Source organism: Emydura macquarii, unplaced genomic scaffold (assembly GCF_026122565.2).
Source record: "Emydura macquarii macquarii isolate MOO-44397 ecotype Brisbane River unplaced genomic scaffold, CSIRO-AGI_Emac_v2 contig_2473, whole genome shotgun sequence".
Taxonomy (NCBI): domain Eukaryota; kingdom Metazoa; phylum Chordata; order Testudines; family Chelidae; genus Emydura; species Emydura macquarii.
In genome coordinates this window covers 21,267,073-21,286,527 of record NW_027132610.1, presented here as the reverse complement: position 1 = coordinate 21,286,527, position 19,455 = coordinate 21,267,073, and positions in this window count along the sequence as shown.

Sequence of the window (19,455 nt, the reverse complement as noted above, 5' to 3'; positions counted from 1 at the left end):
TAATTGCATTCCAGAAAAATTATCCTGGCCAACCTCTAAATCTTCACTTCCATACAAGCCCAAATGCTTCACTATTGAATGCCAGAAGAGTTCATGTCACTTCATTAATCAAGAATTATTCCACTACTCAAGGCTTAACTCTACATGTTCTAGTGCTACAGAATGAATTGGAATATCTCAAAAGCTGAGGTGACTTCAGAAGACCATTTTTTTAAATTGACGGTTCTGTTCCACCTTGTTTTATCTGTGACATTTTGAGTAAGTTTCCCAGACTTAAGTGCTCTGTGCAAGCACAAACACCAGAAGTTGGTTCAGTAAAAGATATTACGTCACCCACTTTGTTTCCTAACTTTTGTAAAAGCAGGTTTGTTTGCTCTTTCTTCACATCTCTAATTCTGAGAGATAAAAAAGTAACATAATGGAATCACTGTAATGACAGAAGAAAGTTGTAGCTTAGTTATATAGTTCTGTTGATTACTAATCTGAGTGGACTTCGCCAATTAAAGAAATAGGTGACAGCTGCATGAAAGAGAGAGGCAGCATATTAACAATGACGTGAGAGGTTTGACTACAGTCAGTACAATAAGAGAATGTGTATATAAATCAAATTTTTCAAAGTATCATGTGAATTATACAAGAAAAATAACATCACTTCCTGTTTTGTTGAGACAGGAAATTAATATCCTTGTAGCTGGTAAGAGGAAAATGTATAGAGCTACTTTAATTATTGTCCATTTCATTTTGCATAACAGTCATTGAATGTAGTTTTTCTGGACTTACAGTTAAATGGCTTATATATGGAAATGATCTAAGTATTGTACAAATTCAATAATAATTAGGCCATTTTCATCTTCTTGCCATGTTGTATTGCTCTTAATTTTAAAGAGTGTATTAAAAATCTGACTTGTCAGGGTTAGAAGAGTTTAATAAGACTCTGGGCTTTATGTTTTTAAAGTTTCTGGGAGTAGATACATTTACATACACTTAATTTACCAAGACATCAGAAATACTGAAGAAAGTACCTAAAGTCAGGTGTCCTGTGATTCCACAGCAGCAGAATTTGTCATGGAATTAACCCTTTGCCATAGAATTGTGCTTCAGAATCTGAGCTTTGTGGAGGAAGGGAGGTTGACTGCCATAAATATCCTAAGGGTTTGAAGGAGAACAGTTCTGACAACATACAGCATAGGAAGTGTGCAGCAGGGGGAGCTCTGTTCTTGTGCATTTAGGGGAGTTAGAAGTACTGATGTTCCTCTCTATTTTAGGTGTTGGGAAGGAGGGTGAAAAGTCTTGTAGTATATTATAGATGATGCGCCACAGGCAAAATGTTTATTGTGTGAACATTTAAGGCTGTTGTGCTCTAGAAAACTATATTGTAGCTAGCCCAAATAGCTGCCTGTACCAATCTAGTTTAAATTTTCAGGGGTCCTTACTTTTTCTTTAATAAAAGTAAAACATTCCCAGACAAAAATTGTTAATGTAGAGTTAAGGGTGCCTACACTGTTAATATAACCATAATGCAAAATAAATAACTACAGCATTACCACTTTTGAAAAAAAGCATCATCAGAATTAAGTTTTGAATACAGACCAATACCAGATGCTTCCTAGGAAAGTTCAAGGAGCCCCTGTAGTGAATGATTAAGAAGTTTTTTCTTCCTTGCCAGACTCTTAGTATAAGGGTTATGCCTTAAAGTGTGACAGTTTATATCCCTTCTGAAAAAAAGTTTGTTTATGCTTTCATCCTGTGTTTACATTAATATATCTAATTGTGTTGTGACATCAGATAAGCTCTTGGTCTCATATTTTGTGGCAGTGAGTTCCACAGGTTAACCACACATTGTGTAAAAAGTGTTTCCTTTTATTGTATTTGTTTTTTTTTTCAACTTAACTGTCTCCTTTTTCTTGTATAATGAGGGGGTAAATAGGAACACACTGTTTACCTTTTTGACCTCTCTTTTCACCTCTATCAAATCTTCTCTTATTCATCTCATTAAACTGTCCTGGTCTTTTCAATCTGTCTTCATATGGAAGTCTCTGTATGCCTGTAGTAATTTTTGAATAGCTAATTATGGTGTTTGATGTAATTGTATCAGCTGTACAGTATACATTGAAATGTATAAGGTGAAGTTTGTTAGTATTGTAGTAAATCAAATGTATGAACTTTAAAGGATATGAAAGATTTATATAAATTACAGTAAATTGTGTTCTACTTCTAATGCTTAGGTCTTAATCATCATATGTTTTGCATAAGGGAAGGGTTATAATAATTACTGTAGTGATTCTGGCCTCAGTTCTTCTGTGCACTTTGTAGCTGCTTTGTGCCACTCTGGCAGTGCAAAACAGTTCTAAAGCAGGCTGATCTGACCCTGGAGAATCCCCTCTTGTGCAGCTCATATAACACTTTTCTTCACAGCTGCTAGAATAGAGGACATGGCTGGGGAAAAGGTTACGTGGTGCCCCTGCATCTGGATGGTTAATTGTTTTGCTCTATTCTAGCTTTGAAGGGTCAATCTTCAGGCAATATAAATTTATACTGGGGACCTGCTCAATGTGCAGGATGATGTGGTGATCCACATCTGACCTAAAAATCTTGCCCCTTAGCTCTTAAGTATTTTGTGTATGGTTATTATATTACGTTATATATTATTATTGTGATTAATATGCTGGCACCTAGAGACCCTAGTCAAGATCAAGACCCCCAGTTGTGCTAGGCTCTGTACAAGTGTGGTGTCAGTCCAGTCCCTGTTCTAAAGAATTTACAATCTCAACAGATGCACAGAAAAAGGATGGGAGGGGATATGGAAGTGAAGTGACTTGACCAAGGTTACACAGCAGGTCATTGGCAATGATATAGCTTTGTACTGAAGTTATAAGTAACAGACAGCTGGTTTTTCTATTGTAATACACTGATTTTTTGGAGTTTCACTATATTTGCTGTTGTAAGGCACATAAAATTGAAATTTGGTGTGATATGTCAACATAGATATACATTATTTTAATAAGAATTTTCCTGTGTGTACGTACTTAGAAAATAATTATCTTTTAAAAAAGAATAAGCTTTTTCCTTAACACTTGCCAAAAGCATCCTGTAACAATATTTTGGATAGATTTAGAAGAGGTCAAATTCATTTTTAATATTTTTTTAAAGTTGGAGTTAGTAAAGTACTTAAGTTTAAAAATTAGCCAGTGAGCATGTACAGTGGCTAATTTTGATAACTTGCTTTTGTAAGACTGTTACATACCCTGAAGTGAATGGTTAACTTTGTCACAAATTTCTTATGACAATGTCACTGTGACTCTACAACAATGTTGTCTTTTTAGTAAGCAAAAAGTGTCAATGTGAATTTACAGTTATGTATGGGGAAGGGTAAAACAGTGTCAGTGCAAATCTGTGAAAACATCATCACTATCACTAGAATGATTTAAAATTGGACTGTACAAATACTGAAGAGTATATTGTAGAGGAAAAATATGCATAGGCAGGGATATAGGCTACTTCGTCTGTGATACAACTTTTCTTCCTCTAGTTTTCACCTGTTTTTCTTTGTTATATTTTAATATTTCATTATTTTTTTAGATAATTTTAACAATGATGTAAAACGAGAGTAACCTGATGATAATACTGGGAGGGTTGTGGGGAAAAAATACATCAGGCAGAACTCATCAGTTTAATTTGTTTTAGATCTTTCTCTAGACAGTTTCCGTAGGCAGAGCCAAGGGGAGCTGGCAATAGCCAGGATGGCTTCATAGAATTAAGCATATATGCAGGCCAGGTAAATTATAGCATATTCCAAATATTTGAATATCAATCGATTAATAGATATTAAGGCCTAAAGCGGGGACCCCTTATGATCATCTCATCCAACCTCCAGTTTAACACAAGCCATAGAATTTCACTTAGTAATTCCTGCAGCAAGCCTATAACTTCTGGTTGAGATACAAGGAAATTTCCATCTAACCTATGAAATGTTGTTAGTGTGGATTGATTGAAATCACTTATTTTAGTCATAGTTTAAACCAACAAGCGGGAAACATTAATTTATATAATTTATTTTAATAGTGTTCAACATTTGTATTTTTTAGTTATTTTTCTAAAGAGAAGTTGATTCTCTGTTGGTAACCATTAAAACATGTGGATTTGCCACAAGTAAATATAGCCTTTACATTAAATTTGGTGCGTCTTTTTGCTAATCAGAAGGTTACACTATATATTTAACAAGTTATTTAGCTCAAAATACATTTATTCAGATTCTTAATTTTTACATTTGTTAAAATGGTGAATGATGAATTTTTTAATTATTAGGTGATAAATTTTTACTTGTAATTTGTGTCAAGCTGTATTTGTATAGAAATTAAAATTCAATTAAAATGAACAAAAACCTTTGTTTAATTAAATAATGATTTAAATAATTTTATTTTTCATTTTAAAAAAAACCCACATTGTTTTTTTTAATCTACCCTAATTTTCATTCTAGAAACTTCCTTGTCGGTCTTCACAGTGGACATTCCTTTTTTTCCATGGCAATGAGGGGCAGATCAAATCTTTGCTCTCAGCCTGTGTTTAGGACTATCCTATTACACACTTCATCTTTTGATGCTAAAGAGGGTCTTGTTGATAGTTTTTGGTTTATTTTAATTTGCTTTGGTAACATGGATAAATTTGTCTCTAGATATTATATATCCTTCTCTGATTATCTTCAAGCTTCCATTTTCTGATATAGTTCAGTCCCAGATGACTGATGAAAACCCACCTCGAAGTGCCTGTCATTGAGGGGAGACTGTCTAGATTTGGGAAACCCAAAAACAAGAAAAGCTTTTGAGATTGCATGGTTTTCCACAGAATCCCTTTCATCCTTGGTTTTCCAGCTCTCAAGAAAGGTAGCAATGGCCGCCTCCTAAAGTGTAATCTCTGCAAGGATACCTGAAGGAACAGTGGCTTCAAAGGGAAAATTTTGGTGAGCTAAGGTAGTTTGAAGAGTTACTCACTGGGTGGAGGTGGAATGTATCCCTTTATCTAAAGCTCCAGGGACTGCTTTGTCTCTTTACTCCCGAAAGAGCTTTTCATAAAATATTTGGAAGGCTATTGAAGGTTTAGCCTGCAATTTGCGATTTCTTCAAGTGGAAACATTGTTGTCTCCAGGATACATCTTTGTAGTTTTTGAGTGTATAGTAAATTGGAGTTTGATAGTTGAAAGTAGATGTTGCATATTGGGGGTTTTTTTGTGCATGGCCTTCCAGTTGAGCCCAAGTGATTGCAGCCAGTATTTTTAGGGCTGTAGCTGTTATATCCAAATTTGAGTCATGATCTCATTCTCCTGTCAGTTGTTTGACAGGAATACACTGTTAGCTGGTATGACTGTCCTTTACTAAAAAGGCTAGCAAGCTTAGTCTTAGGCAGAGAAAAGAAGACCTTTTAGTGCTTAAATAGAAATAAGTCTTGATAGGGAATTCCCACTCCACTTCAGGGCAGGTCCACACTGCACAAGAAGGGTATACATTCTAATGTGCACTAGCATACTGCACACTAACGGTCTCATGTGGACCCTGCTGTCACGCGTTAAAAGTCTTTCAATGCACATTCATGTATTGTTTGAAACAAGACTACATTAGCGCTCAGTCAGGCCTTTTAGTGCATACCAGCAGGATCCTCGTAGGCCAGTTAGTGCACAACATGTTAGTGTGCAATAGAATTTACAGCCCTGTAATGTGGACTAATGTACTGTGTAGGCAAGCCCTAACTCTTAACAATTCCCTGTGAAGTGAGACCTCTCACCTCCCCTTCCCCATCTCTGAATTCATGCTTAATTCTGGGAAGCTTAGCTGAGAGTCAGGTATCTCACTCAAAGCTCCAGCTTCAGAGATTTCTCCTCTTTAGAAGACTGGAAGGGGACAGTCTTTTACGAGAGGTTTTAAGACTTTGTACTGTCCTTTTAAGAGCTGATTGTGAGCAATATCTTTTACCAGCCCCATGGTCAACCATCTGAAAGGAAAAGGGAGTGGCCCAGTGATGGGGAGAGTCATTAGTAGGGAGATTAAAAGGAAAATCTTCAGGCATGTGTTCTGTGGTCTACTCAGTTGCCTTGGTAAAGATTGACCTCACTCAGGCACAGGTTTCCCCACAGCTTGCTGAACCATCTTGATGTGGGTGCTGAGTTCCTGCACCCTACTGTATCTGCCATTTCTTGGGGGCGAGGAGGGGTGCTGTCCTTCAAATCCTCCTCAAAAAGCTAAAATAGTTTTTGAAATGAGTTTATCCGTTTTGAGGAGGAAAAGCTTGAAACCAATAAAGAAAAAGACAATTAAAAATCTTTAAAAAAATCCTTTGGAAGTTCTACTACAAAGGGAGACCTGGCATCTGCTGGGTGTACAGCTGCAAATGGAGAGTTCTAGGAAGTATGTCCTGAGTCCAGGCTCTGACCAAAAGTCTGGCCTCCCCCAGTTTGCTATGGAGATGAGGAATATCCATTGTGAAGACTGTCTGATTGGGAAAGTGCTGAGAACATACCTTTTTAAAAGACATCTAACTTTGATTTAAAGACTTCAAGTGATGGAAAAGCCAATGTATCCCTAGGTAAGTTGTTCCAATGATTACCTTCACCGGTAAAAATGTGCACCTTATTTCTAGTGTGAATTTATCTAGCGTTAGCTTGTAGCTATTGGATCTTGCAGTGCTTTTGTCTGCTAGATTAAAGAGTGCTGTTTTAACAGAAATCTTTACAGAGCCACTTGACAAAGCGATAGTTAAAGTTGAGGAAAAGAAGAAAATTCCATGACTATGAAATTTGAGGATAGTGTACAAACCTGGCTGCAGAAGCAGGGCACTATTTGGGGGAGTGACTCCACGTGATGCATCAGAAGAATGACAACTCTAAGGAGAAATTAAGCCAGTGGATCCTCCTTTCAAGCAGAATGCACAGTTTGCCTAGTCTATTTGTCCAGCGACTTTGATCCCCTTGGAGGAAGACTGATCTGCAACAACTTTTTGTGCCAGACCTATTATGGAATGGTGACTCAATAGAACTAATTAGACTTCAAAGGGATTGATTCACACACTCTCCTCATTCCAAAACCCAACAGACTAGGATACAGGTTGTACAGAATATTCTGCTTGCTGTAGATTGGATCTGTAGAGAAGATTTTTCAAGAATGAAAGTCCTCTGTCTCAAAGGAGGAGGAAGAAATCCACGGTGTCTATTCTTTCCTATCTTATGCTGATGTCAGAGGTCGGTCTGTCTATTCAGAACAGTTGCACCAGCGATTTTTAAAACCCTTATTAGTGCTTGGATTTTAAAACACTGCCCTTTGAGCTGAGTACATCATTTTCAGTGTTCACCAAAAACTTGATAGAGAGAGAGAGTACCCCAACACACACTTGCATTAATAACCTGACCTTTCAGGGATAATACTGTAAAGTTCAGCACTAAAATGGGGGTAGTTTTGGAAATATAGACATGAGGAGCATTTTGTCTTATACAAATTGCCTTATGCTTTAAGAGGAAACTTGTTTTAATGTTAGGTTCTTAAACAGAAGAACAATATTCCTCCTTCTCTAATGAAGATTGTTTTACCTTTCTGGACACAAATTCCTTTATTGAAAACAGGAATCTGAGAGTAGAGTTTTATATATTTCAAACATTTTTTTTCAGTATGGAACTTTATAATCTTAAATCAAGTTCATTTTGTATGTTTAAATAAACAACCCTTCCTTCCCCCAAATCTTATACTGTAGGCTAAGTGTGTGTGTGTGGGTGTGTGTGTGTGTGTGTGGTGACAGCTCTCCATACAATAAGGGAAATTCTAAACTATGCTCCAAATGATCAGGAAGCAAGAGCTCCAGGGTTGCTCTGTGACTGTAATTTCATATAGGTAGGGCCACAAAGCCAAATGGATCAAACTTTTTACTAAGGTGACCAACCAACTGCATTTTGTCTTTCTTGGGGCCCCACCATTACCTCTGTTCCCCTCTCTCCCCTGCTTGACTCCCTCCAGCCCCGTTGCTCTTACTTTCACAACCTTTCTCCTTCCTGCAACTCCAGCCAGCCCTTCTCTCCCTGTAGCCTGGTCCTCATTGCTGCTTCCACCATACTGCTGCTCGCATCCTGCTGTCCATGCCGCTTCCTGCCGCTCAGGGAAAGTGAGAGTGGGATCCAGGCTGCAGTGTGGAGGAAGCAGCCAGTGCAAGTGAGCAGCCTTGCATGTGCCCCAGAGGTGCTTCCTCCGGGTTGCTCCTGGGATCCTGCTCCCATGCTGCCTGTCACACAGCTGAAGTGGGAAGAGAGGGGCAGAAGCTTCTTCTGAGGCATGTGTGACCCATTGGTGGGTCTGGACCCACTGTTTGGGAAACATTGAGGTAAACTGTTAGTCCCCCCAAGGTATTCACAGAGACCTGATTTCCCTTATTTTAATTTTCTCTTTTCCAAGTTCCTACATCTCATGAGTGTCGTCAGTATAGTTTGATATACAGAACATAAAACTCTCACAGTTCAGGGCAACTGCACCCCCCTCAGCGATCCAGCAATGGATCCCATTCTCAGGCTTCCAGCTCCCCTGCCGTTGCCTTTCTTGAATGGAGGTGTGTGTCTCACTCCCTTCTGACTGGGGTATTTCCAGGCTGCACAGTTTCCTGCCTTCCCTGTGCAATTCCCATCAGAGATAGGCTGCTCAAACACACCTGCTTGCATTCTTTTTTAAGATGGTTAACAGTGTGACTTGCCACAGTTACAGCTATTGCACAGATCTTTTATGCAAGCCTGTTTTATTCTTGAGATAAAAGCACATCAGAGAAAACATATTAAGAACATCCACACACACGGGTGTCAGTTATATGAGCCCGTGGTGCCCATACTCCACCAAAAGTGAGGAACGTGGGCCTGACTCCACTAATATTTCTGTATTGCTGGGGCTGGGGCGGGGGGCTGGCTATGGAGCCTCCAGTGGCGCTAGGCATGCAGGGGCAGAATGCAGTGGTGCCCAGCGCAGCCCGGCCGTTCTGCCTCCCTCCAGACACACTCAGCGGCTGGCCAGGAGCTGTTTCGGTGCTGGCCCTACCCCCAAGCATTGCTGTGCGGTGGCCTCTTCCCCCTCCCGGCCCCGCCCCTCTCCCACCTGACAAGGGCCCAGCACCCTGGCCAGGAACCACTCCCGGTCCCAAGAAGTTCCATGTGGCGGCTGCTCCCCTCTGCCTCGTCCCTCTCCCATGTGACATGGGCCCACGGTGGGGGGGGCGGTACTGGGCATCACCAAAAATTATACAAACCTGGCACCTATGTTCATACATGCTAATAAGCTTACCAGAGATAACCCTAACATGGGCTTTGAATGGAGCAGTCCTTCAGCATCCCACCTCGGGGATTCCGTGTGGTCACAAGTTCATAGTAGCCTCAGATCAGAACAAGCACCTAGTCTTCTAGGCGCAGTCCTTCCAATCCTTCCCTAAGGATTGGGACCCTCCGTGTACCATGGGTCCTGTCCGTTTGCTGGATCATGAAGAAGGCCCTGAGCCTGTTTAAAACCAGGATATTAATTTGTCTGTTGGTCCCTGGAGAATCCAGTTTGAGTAGATGGGTACCTCCTGGGAGGGAAGAGTGGCTTCAGACGGCTGATAACAGAGCAATTATATTATCATCCCCCATCTCCTACAGGAGTTGCATACAATTTCACAATGATACATACACAATTGAAGTTTAATACAATGGACCTCAAAGGCATTAAACCTAATTCAGTAAGGTTTAACTTAACTCAGTAAAGTTTATCTTAATTCCATGAGGGTTGTCCAGTATACAGGAGGATATTGTCCATCTGTCTCTCAAACTATTTTGTACTTCAGTTTTTTATGTGAAAAATTTGAAAATATGTGAAAAACAAGACAATGAGTTTATTGGTTGGGGGTATTAGTAAAGCTCTTTTGGTTTTACCACAGCTAATTTTTTACTCACTAACATGGGTAGGTTATTAATCTAATAGATTTTATGGAATTTTTTACAACATATTTCAGCGTAAGCGATGAAAGTGAGCAGATTTCACTGGAAAGAGAAACAATTAAAGTAGTATTTTGGTGCCAGAGTATTAATTTGCCTTCTTGTCTATGGATCTTTAATGTTTTTGATTAAACAAACAACAAAATTTTTCTTAGATAAAAGACTGGAGAATATCTGGAATAATAGAAATAGGATGAAATTTAATAATGTAAAGTGCAAGATCATGCATTTAGGGACTAATAAGAATTTCTGCTATAAGCTGTGGATGCATCAGTTGGAAGTGACAGAGGAGAAGAAGGTCCTGGATGTCTTGGTTGATCACAGGATGACTATGAGCGGATAATGTGATGTGGCCATGAAAAAAGCTAATGTGGTCCTTGGATGCATCAGGCAAGGTATTTCCAGTAGAGATAGGGAGGTGTTAGTACCATTAGACAAGGCACTGGAGAGACCTCATCTGGAATACTGTGTGCAGTTCTAGTCCCCTGTGTTTAAGAAAGATTAATTCAAACTGGAATAGGGGCAGAGAAGGGCTACTAGGATGATCCGCAGAATGGAAAACCTGCCTTATGAGAGGAGACTCAAAGAGATTGGCTTGTTTAGCCTAACCAAAAAGAAGACTGAGGGGAGATATTATTGCTCTCTATAAATACATCAGAGGGATAAATACCAGGGAGGGAGAGGAATTATTTAAGTTCAGCACCAATGTGGACAGAAGAACTAATGGATATAAACTGGCCATCAGGAAGTTTAGACTTGAACTTAGATGCAGGTTTCTAACCATCAGAGGAGTGAAGTTCTGGAATAGCCTTCTAAGGGGAGCAGTGGGGGCAAAAAAACCTAGCTGGCTTCAAAATTGAGCTTGATAAGTTTACGGAGGGGTTGGTATGATGGGACAGACTAGTTTGGCAATTGACTGATCTTTGACTACAGGTAGTCCAATGGTCTGTGAAGGGATGTTAGATGGGGTGGGTTCTGAGTTATTACAGAGAATTCTTTCTTGGGTGTCTGGCTGGTGAGTCTTGCTCATATGCTCAGGGTTAGCTGATGGCCATATTTGGAGTTGGCAAGGAATTTTCCCCTAGGGCAGATTGGCAAAGGCTCTGAGGGTTTTTCGCCTTCCTCTGTAGCATGAGGCATGGCTCACTTGTTGGTGGATTCTCTGTACCTTAAAGTCTTTAAATCATGATTTGAGGACTTTAATAACTCAGTCTTATGGTACAGGTTTATTACTGGAGTGGGTGGGTGAAGTTCTGGGGCCTTCATTGTGCAGACTTGATGAATCATATTGGTCCCTTCTGACCATAGAGTCAATGAGTCTATCTAGTAAAAGTTACCCAACAAATGTTTGGGTATATGAATTTAAAAAGTGTTGGTTTTTAAAATGTGATTTTAGATAATTCTTCTGTATTTCCTTTTGTAAAATAAAGTGGGAATGCTACTTCAAAAAATTACTTTGATTTTTATACAGATTTTCTGCATTTTGGTGCATGAGACGTAATATTCAGTTTCCAGGATAGTTGCACCTGAAGGGAAGTGGAGAAACTAAAGGGAGAAAAGAAAGAGGGTTCTGATATCTGCGGCTGGCATTAGGCAGAGCTTTCTTCAGTGTTATGTGCAGTGTTCAGACAGTGGCACTATTTGTTGTTTCCTTCCAGAATTATCAGTGATATGGAAGTGAATGAAGATGGGAAATGTGGGGAAGAGAAATATAAAAGTGGTTATAACACCCGCCCTCCCCGCCCCAAAAGAAAACCACAGCAAAACCCTAAAACAATATAACAAACCTGTGTTTTGTGGCTTGTCATAGTGAATAATTAATTACAGAGTAGAAAGAATTTCTGGACGACAATTATGTTAGCTAAGCTTAAAACAACTAACAGTGTTTGACACATCATAATTCAATATATCTAAATTCTCAGCAGTGCAGGGTATTTATTTTTTATTTAGGGAGAATGAATCTCAAGATCAGTCCAGGAAAGCAGAGGAAAAAGATAGAAATGAGATAATATTAGATTATTAGATTAGAATATTAAAAAGATAGACATTAGATAGATAAACAATAATTAAAATGTTTGTTGTAAATAAAGCACTATAAAGTATTAGTTTTCTTTAAGTGCTGACACAAATAACTAACAAAAAGTAACTTACCACTTAGCTTAAATTTTTTCATCTTGTCTACGCGAGGAAAAATTGGCTGCATAATTTTCTTCCAACAGTAATAGTGAGAGTTATAATGAGGGTATTTCTACCATCATATCTTACCCAGTTTTGAGTATGATTAGATATCATGATAAAAAGATCTGCGCTGGACCCACGCTGCAGCTTCTACTGTTGCTATTGTTGGAGGAGCTTTGCCAATGAAAAACTTAGGAGTCTGAATTTTGCTAATATAGACACGCCCTCCGAATCTTAAATTTTAATCTTGGATGTGGAAAATAAGTGATTTCTGGCGTTGTCAATTTAACTCTTTAGTAAACAGCAAAATAAAAACAAAGTACTGTTTAAATTGGATGTGGATCAGATTGTCCAGACAAAAACCTGGTTTCCCGATTTGTCATTTCATACAGTTTTGTACTTTTGCTAAAGACATGGGGATTCTCTCTCCCCCCACCTCCCCAGAGCTGCTTGTATGCTTTTCCTCTCTGACTCCTTTCACAGCTGCTCTCCCTGACAGGTCTCTTTTAGGAAAATAAGATGTCACCTTAGAACAGACATTAGGTATGTCAGACAAATTAGGCTTTGGTCAATTAGTCTGGCTTTGCTGGCTTGCACTATGTTTTAAAGTAGTGTAACAGCACTGCCTGATCAGCAAGGAACTAAATGCTTGTATCTCTGAAAGAATAATTCCAAGTTCTTTGTGGAATGAAAACTCAAAATTCCAATTTAGAGTCAGTGATTTCTTTGCCAATAGTTGTCAAGGAAAGTATATTTGCTCTGGACTCCACAAGTATTAGAAGATTTTTATAAAGGATAATCAGTTGAATCTTGGCCTGACAGAACTCTTAGCTTACTCCTTTGCAAAACTGCTTTTTCATTAACTCTACTGTTAATGTGTGGAAAATCCATAAAAATCAGGGAAGATGAAACAGTTCTTAAAGTTCCCAAAAGATAATTTTTTTTCATTTTAGATAACGTAAGTGCTAATATAACTTTGAGGCTTCATTTTATATAAAAATCAATATCACTTGTCTTCTCCACAATGTAAGAGCACATGGTGAGATGTGATGTGAAATTTCAGAGGCATTGTTTTTCATTTGGGAAAGGGTGTGTGTCTGTTTTAAAAAAAAAAAAAAAATCAAGACTTGTAATGGGAAGCTAGTTTCTGCCTTAACTATTGATCAACTATGGTCACTCCATAATATGCAGGGCATTCACTGATATTAAAGGCAAATATTTTATTTCAGCCTGAAAGAAATCTTTTTAAAAAAATTCATAAGGGAGTAAAAATAAGAATTGTGAATAGAATGGTTGTCTCGTTCTTAACTCTAACCTTGTAACTGTGGTGCTATAATAAATGTCTTCCTCAGTTGATATTAGAAATAGATATTCAAGAGGGATTCAGTAGTTGCATATCTTTGTCACGTGAGGAAAGACGGTGCTGTGGTTAGGGCACTAGACTGTGACGCAAGGAGGCCCAGGTTCCATTCCTTGTTCTACCACAGTCTTCCTGTGTAACCATGAGTAAATAACTTGGGGCTTGTCTGTATGAAGAGCTAGTGCACTAGCTAGCTGAGGTGTAAATCTACAATAGCCTGCTGCACAATAACTGACTGTGGACCGTGCTACTGTACACTATAAATTCTGAAGTGTACTTTGATCTACTCCAATTTGAAACATACTAACTTCATCTAGATAAGCCCTCTGTCTCTTCAGGAATGTCTATACTACAATAAAACACCCATGACTGGCTCGGATCAGCTGACTTAGGCTTTGGGCTCCAGCCCGAGCTCAAATGTCTACACAGCAATTTTATAGTTCCGTACCGCAAGGCCCTGAGTCTGAGTCAGCTGACACGGACCAAACACGGGTGTTTTATTGCAGTGTAGACATATCCCAAGTTCCCCATCTGTAAAATGGTGATAATAGTACTTCCCTGAGTCACAGGAGTGTTGTGAAGATGGAGGAGTTCAGGTACTATTGTAATGGGGCGCATGCAAGTATCTCCGAGACATTTGGGCTTTCAATCTATCTGGAATCAGGGAAGATTTATAATACCTAATGTGTATGAAATAGCTGTATTTTTTTCCCATAAATTTAATTTTCTGTGAGGAATCTAAATTTAGCCACAGTGGCTTCGGAGTTCAACAGACATGCACTTCAATAGAAGTAAATGTTGAGCACTTTTAAAAATGTCAGCCATTATGCGTGTGGGGATTGTGCACATACAAATGTAGCTTTTGTGATTGATCCTGCTCTCACTGCAGTTTTTTGGTATCAGGATCTTTCCATTAGTACATAGACATTCAGATCAAAATTTAACTTCAATGAGAATTGAGGATGCTCAGTTCCTCTGAAAACCAGGCCTCTTAATTGTCTAACTATAGGCATCCATTTCTGGATTTTGGTGTTAATTTTAGACATCTAAGTTTGAAAATTTTGGCCTCACTACATTAAACGGTTCCCTTATACACTATATAGGTATACAGGTAAAAACAGATACAGTGTTCTCATAGGTTTCTGCTCTCATTTAGAACTGCTGCTTATATACTATACAAAAGCGAATACAGAAAACAATTACAAATTGATTTGGATCCATTGCAAAGAATTCTAATACCGAACCAGGTAAAATTACAAATAATTGCGACAAGAAATGCATTGGGCCTGCCAAAACAAGAGGAAAATGAAGATTCCTCTCCTCCCATTTCCAGAAATATCATTATATGAAAACATGTTTTCTATTCAAAGCAGAAGGAGACAAGTTTCCTGTTACTTGTATGTATCCTTCTTGTGACCCCAGTTGAGTGCCTGTTCACTATAAAAATGGCAAATTCAGGAACTCAGCTGTCCAGAGGGACCAAGCTACTGTATAGCTGATTGAAGCATTGTGCACCTGAGTGGAAGGAAAGTCCACAAGATAAAAATCATAATTGGATATTTTTTGTGCTTAACTAGAAATATTTTTATTCTTTAAAGGTGAAATTGAAAAATTATTTTGTCCGTGAGGAGGTACTAGTGAGTCAGTCACTGTTTCACATTTCTTGAGTTAGAATTTTAATTTGTGCAGGAAAAATGCTCTTGAAGCCAATGTTACCTTTTTTATAATTAGTAGCTGTCCCAGGACAACAGGATGTGATTAAAGGAGGTGTATGTAGATATCAAAGGAAGGAAAAAGCCACCTTAAGCTACTGTTCTTTAAAAGCTTACATTGTGGATTGAGGAAATGATTGTGTTATTGGAAAGACAGTGAACTAAAGAGAGAGAACTTTTCTATAAAGTGAATTGTTATAGAAAGTTCTGAAGGTTTTCTTTACAACAGTTTTATAAAACACAATATTCTTCTTCGAGAATCATAGATATATAGGGTTGACTCGAGATCATCTAGTTTCTAGTCCATCCCCCCTGAGCTGCGTCAGGATTAAGTATACTTAGACCATCCATGACAGTGTTTACCTAACCTGTTTTTAAAATCCTTCAATGATCAGTGGCCCACTTCAGGGCAGCTGCACCTGTATTCACCCTTGTGTTTCGGCAAGAGCACCCACTTCTGGCTCACCAGTCGTCGCCTCTCTTGGGCAGAGACAAGCATGTCTGTTTCTCCTGACCAGGGTATTTCCAGGGTACACCATCCCTTGCCTGCACTGTGAATTCCCCAGCAAGTCAGACTGCCTAAGCAGGCTGTTTTGCTTTTTCTTCAGAAGCTATAAACAGCATAATTGCCCACAATTTTAAGTTACCACACAGCTCTTTCTAAGAAACACATTTATTCATAAGGTAAAAAACATTACAGAGTAAATGCAACTTCTGATGGAAAATAAAGTGACCTCTGGCCAAAAGTACTCCATTGCATTTAAGTGGACAGACTTCTGTAAGTTTGGAGTCAATTGAGAGTGTGCTGCAGAGCTGCTGATTTTCCACTCACCTCCCTCCTGACACATACTGTGTGTATCTGGCTCTTTTCTCTTCCCCATCTGGCTCTCCTCTTTTTGTAGTACTGTAAGAAAGCATGGAGCTGAGGTCCTTGTTCTATTTTTGAGAATAAATAAAGGAACTGAAACTGAGACTCCTAATAAATTAAATGAACAAAAAGGAAATAATATAGTAATTTGCAGTGGTATGTTTTCTAATCCTTTTATATCTCTCCTATGCATTTTCCTGAGTTTCAAAACTATATATTTTAGAACTAAACTTCTTGTTTCTTCTGCTGCATTTATCAATCTCCCTTCAGATTTTAGGCAATGTTGATTTTCAGTATGTTATCTGAAATGCAGCTCAAACAAACAACAAACAAAACCGCAAAATAATGTAGGCATATCAGAAACGCCATGTGCTGTATCATTTCAAAGGAAGATATTGTTTTTTTAAAAATAAATTTTGCTCTTGTACTACTTGTATACTAAGAGTTGGATTTTTTCCAAAATCAGTTTTTCCCCAGCAACTGCCTTGAGAAAAAGTGAAAATATGCTTCAGTAATACAGTTCTGTAAATGAGCGGTGATCCTCAAAGAACATTTAGTTTATTCATGGACACAGAAATAATTACATTTGAAATGAATAATTTATTAATAAGATTTAATTGTGAATGGCAGGGGCCAGTGAGGGCAGACTTCTGAATTTTTGAGACGTGACTGTAACTTTATTGATTCCATAGTAGAATAACATCTCGGGGCAACCTGTATTGGAAGCAGGCAAGGGGGGAAGGCAACAGATGCTCCATCTGTCACTTGCCTCCCCCATTTTGAATTCTGAGAGACAGAGCTTCGCAATCCCAGGGTTTACAGCTGCTTAAAACAAAGGCCCTATCAGAGCCTGCATTACTCCCAAGACCTATCCTGGCCTGCAAACCAGAAAAATCTCCTGCCTGGGAAACCACATGGCTGTAGTAGGGTGGCTCAGGCTTGCCTGTGAATCCAACTCCTTTTTCTAAGATGTGTTGATTGCTAATTTGCAGAAATTTTTTTTTGTTTTTTTGGCCAAACCTCCTGACTTTTCTGAGTTTGGGAGAACAAACCAGTAACCCCATAACTACCTTTCTGAGAAGGAGGATCTGACACCCCTGCTGCCAGGACCCAAAATTACAATCCTATAAAATGTATTGGTAATCCAATCCCTGCCTATTCAACAATCAGAGTACCACACAAACAACTGCACAACTACTCGAAGTACCTGCCCTAGCTGACTGTATAAATCTGCAAAGTCCAAAGGCGCATGTGCAATTCCATGGTGGAATGCAGAGCAGGAATATAGAAGTCTTCTTCATGGCTTGGTCATTTTATCAGTTGGTGTGCACCCCAAAACAGGCAATCCAAGAGCCTGTTGGAGGGACCAAAATTACCAATGAGCCCCGCAGCTAAAGGAGCTCCTCCAGGCTGACTGATGCCTATCCTTGCCTCACCCTGCAGATCCCACACTGTCTGAAAAGGCTAGTGTGAATTCTTAGAATACAGCTTTCTTACTGGCAATATTTTAACTGACTCAATCACTTAGTGGAGCTGGTTAGGAAACCTCAACGTTTTGGCAGATAGAAAAAATGTCTTGCTAAATTTTGTTTTCTATTTTCTGACCAGCTCTTTGCTGGTAATCCTTGGTGGGATAGGAACCTACAGAAAGGCAGCACAAACAAAAAAGTGTTTCTCTTTGGCTCGAATTTGTTGCTTTTATTAAGTGTTGTAACATTACTGCATAGTTGTGGGAAACTGAGTTCTAGTAAAAACTTGCAGCTTAATTTAATAATAATATGTGGTAATTATGAACTAATATAAAGAGGCAGGTTTATTTAGTAACTATAGGGAATGTGATTGCATAATGCTTTTCATTGGTACATATATAGACATAACGCAAAAACATCTGCAGTAATGCAGTGTTAAGAGTGCAATTAATTGCAACATATCAGGAAATGCAAAACTTAAGTTTCCCATAGGAACACTAACTCTACTGCATATATTGTATCTGTCTATGTTATACATGTAGTAGCATAAAGCGTAACCATACTGAGCTACTCTGCTAAGAAAAACATTAATAGAAAGTGCTATGCATGTGCAGCATAGCTCAGTTCATGTCCCTGTGAGAACTGTAACTAGTATTTCATGATTCTTTTGTGACTTTCTTTTCAATGTGATATTGCTTTAACAGTTTCTGGAATTTCATTTTTCACACTTTGATTTTAAGATCCTTTTTTCCAATTTAGCAAAGCATGTACAGCTCACAAAGGGCTATTGACATGCTAAGTAGGAATTATCAGAGTTCAGCCTTTTAAAAATTATTTGTCCAGGAAAAAACTTCTCAAGAAGATTGTTAGTATGAGAATCTGTTCTCTTTCGAGCTAGCAAAACTCAAAAGCAGGTGAATATAATTTAATAGACTTTAAAAAATATCACTTCTAGGTTTAAGACAATTATGAAAAATGTCATTCCAATAACAAAGCTATGAGTGTAATCTATAGAGGTCTCTTTTGGCAACCACTATATTTGAATTATGATATGCATGCATATATGTTTATAGAATACTTTAAAGGTGTGTATTTAGATACTTTGTTTCTCTAGTCTATAAAGTTGAGTTAAAAAAATCTTAGAAATTACTCAGTATTCTAGAGATGGTTAATATTTCTTGAAGAATGTTTACAAATCATCTCAAATTTGCATGGGATTTGTGTTAAAGACGCTTGACTAGTTCAGAACTGTAAATGAGGCATTAATCTTCCATATGGGAAGCTTATACCAGTGTTTTTGTATGCACTGGCCCTCAAGAGGTACTCATACGCTTTTCTGGGAGTCCAAATGTATCACTTTTGTGGCTTGCCCATAGCCAAGTGCATGCATGACTTCAGATCTCTAGCTTCTTGCTCCATGGAAGATGGAAACCTGAAACCACTCATGAATTTGATTATTCTGTAATGCTGCTATCACATCACTGGGTGGTCCCTTCTGTAATTTAAATAATGTAGAAGTATGCAAGTTCAAAATAATTCACAAAATAATTTTAAATGTCTGCAGAAATGGCTGTTCATGAATCACTTTGGTACAGTACTACAAAGAGTTTTTAACTTTGTTTCTGCAGTTTTATGTATATGTTGTCAACTCAGAGTTATTCCCTTATGGTGTAAGAATTCCATGATTGTTAATTGCATTCCCTAACAAAAGACTACATTTGACCTCACTGTCTAAATTGCGACAATTTCCTTCTCTCTCCCCCTCACTTTTTCTCACTAAATCTGAAAACACAAATTCCTTAAATATGTATGGTAAGATTATGTTAGTGGACAAGGAATTAGTCTAAAGTAATCAATGAAGCTGAATGTTTATCTTATTCAATCACAAA